Here is a 3,108-nt window from a genome sequence, read left to right as displayed (position 1 = left end):
TGCACTGGGTAGGTATTAAGTGATAGGATTAAACAGGTGGTTTAAGGCCTGAATTAATACTGCTAATAGTGGATTTCCACCCTGGCTTGGTAGCCCCCAGACGTAGGTGTGTGTGACACCGAACTGGGTAAACAATTATGTGTGTTATTTACTGCACTTACATTTACCGGCTGTTTACATTCCTGTCTGCACAGAATCGGATGTTATAACATCCTGTGTGACATCGATAGTATGCTAAATAGAATTTCAATTGGCATCAGAGCAGGCACCTTGCCTGTTAATTTCTGGGTGAGATCTAGGGACGTTACTTTCTAGTACCATGGACATGGATGTAGGATACTCAAATAGACCACCCATGCTGGATGGTTCTAACTATGATGACTAGAAACCTCGTATGATAGCCTTCTTGAGGTCTCTAGATAGCAAGGTCTGGAGAGCTGTCAACAAAGGATGGGAACATCCATCGAAGACAGGTAAAGATGGAATTATCTTGCAAATTCTTGAAGAAGAGTGGGACAAGGAGCAAGAGGCACTAGCCCTTGGAAACTCTAAGGCCTTGAATGCACTGTTCAATGGAATAAATAAGAACATCTTCAGACTGGTGCACCACTGTGAACTGGCTAAAGAAGTTTGGGATACTCTCAAAACAACTCATGAAGGTACATCCAAAGTGAGGATGTCTAAACTTCAGATGTTGACCACCAAGTTTGAAGATCTGAGGATGAAAGAGGATGAGACTATTCATGACTTCCACATGAATATTCTTGAAATTGCCAACACTTCTGGTGGCTTAGGAGAGAAAATGGCTGAAGAGAAACTTGTAAGGATGATTCTCAGATCATTGCCAAAGAGATTTGCCATGAAGGTCACTGCTATAGAAGAGGCTCAAGATATATGCAATATGAAGGTTGATGAGCTTATTGGTTCTCTCCAAACTTTTGAAATGGGCTTGTGTGAGAATGTTGAAAAGAAGAACAAAAGCATAGCTTTTGTATCAAATACTGAAGAGGATTCAGAAGAAGGAAGTACTGGAGGTGATGAAAGCATATCAGAAGCCATAACCATGCTTGGGAGACAGTTCAACAAGTTCATAAAGAAGATTGATCAAAAAGGTAGACCTAATGTCAAGAACATTTCGTCTGACATCAGGAAAAGATCAACATCTGAAGAAAAGTTCAACCAAGGCAAGGGAATCCAGTGTCATGGATGTGAAGGTTTTGGACACGTTAGAGCTGAATGTCCTACTTACCTCAAGATGCAAAAGAAGGGGCTATCTGTCACCTGGTCTAAAGGAGATTCTGAGAGTGAATCTGAAGGAGAATCTGCTAAGCATGTCACTGCACTAACCAGTGTCTGTGCCTCTGATGATGACTGTCGCATCCGCGAAAAACAACCGGCGGGACTCAAATAAAAACACAACACAGAGCCGCCACTGCGCGTTATTTATCCCAAGATAGGGAAAGGAAACGCTCAGAGAAACCTGGAAAGGAAATGGTCTCGCGACCAAAGAGAAAGGGTAAGGGAGTCGGTTACGCAAGGGGAAGGTATTAGCACCCCTCACGTCCGTCGTACTCGACGGGATCCACGTTCTAAGAAAAGAAAAGGTTGCTAAAACATCACACACACACTCAGGGAACGCAGGTGGGGTTAAGAGAAGGGAGCTCGATAGGACATCGCGTCCTATGCCTACATATCTCATCTGGACATGAGAATCAGAGCCACTGTAGTTCGGCTTACGCACGCCAAACAACACAAAACACACAAATAGATGGCAAACATGGAGCCCGACAACCACTCGATGGAATTACGTCAGCATCCGAACCAAAACACACTCAAAAGGGCAAACGTGGAGCCCGACAGCCAATCACTGGGCTTACGTCAGCATCCGAACCAAACACGCAATCAGATAACAAGTAAACACACACAAAAAAGAAAAAGGTTGCCCGGAGTGGTCTCGCACGACCACCTGCCTACATACCTCGTCTGGAACAAGGATCAGGGCGATGTAGTTCCCCCTCAAGGGAAAGAAAATCTAGCCAGAAACCGAGGGAAGACACACTACCAGGGAGCTGGACTCGAGCCTAGTGTTGTCATGCATCATTACCCTATGTTCAGGTTTCTACCTACTTGCACAACTGCAAGCTAATCCTATCCAGGAAAGAAGAAAGCATACAAGCATACAAACAGAACAACCCAAGCATTTCAAACAAATATTCACATAGCACACACTATAACCAGTCAAGTGAGGCTCAAACAATGGGTTTGACTGCCGAAGCAAGTCATCTGTACATGGGTATTATTCGCTCTTAACCTTGCCATTACGAGGCTAAGGTGAAGCAGATGAAAGGTGAAGTGAGGATGAGACCTCACAGCTCTTATCCCTGACCAGGGAGAGCTTCAGACAAAGGAGCGTGGGTCAAGAATGGAGGGACCCTTCTACGCTCAAAGACTCTGACTCGATTGTGCAACAACACAAGATCTTGGGTTTGTGTCCCAATGCATCAACACACAGCCGTGTGAGCAGAGGGACGACTCACAGAATAGTGGGGGATAGATTGCTTATCCCTTTGATCCACCAATTGCCTCATAGAGGTCTTTCACCTGCTTGGCACAAATGTAAACAACCACAAACATCGCCTCTTAAGGAGGACTTCAGACAGTTGCCCGACCAAGTAACAGGCTGGGTCTTCCAGACTACATGAAGAATAGAAGTCCTACCTCAAGTGGTTTAAAAACCAAGCAGCAGCAAGCAAGTTCTTAAAGAAATGTAAGCAACTAAATGTACCTGAAAACAATCAAGTATCATCAGTACTCATACAGACAACAATAAACAGCAAATGTTAACCAGTCAGACTATACAAACAACACAAGCACATAAATGCAAGCTACAAGCTCAAGCTCAAGCTTCACATCCTACAAAACAAAGTCAAATTAGTTCTCAACATCAAACAAATTCAATTTTATTGGCTTGAATCATTCTCCTTAAGCTTTGTGCATTTCATCCTGAAAAGTCAAACCAAATGTGAGAAACTGGACCACTAGGCCAAGCCTAGGGTCCAAAAGGGAGAAAAAGATCTAAACAGCAAGGGACATTCAACCAAAATCAAG

This window comes from Lathyrus oleraceus, chromosome 3 (genome assembly GCF_024323335.1).
Source record: "Lathyrus oleraceus cultivar Zhongwan6 chromosome 3, CAAS_Psat_ZW6_1.0, whole genome shotgun sequence".
NCBI classification, from domain to species: domain Eukaryota; kingdom Viridiplantae; phylum Streptophyta; class Magnoliopsida; order Fabales; family Fabaceae; genus Lathyrus; species Lathyrus oleraceus.
Note: the sequence above shows the minus strand (reverse complement) of the source record.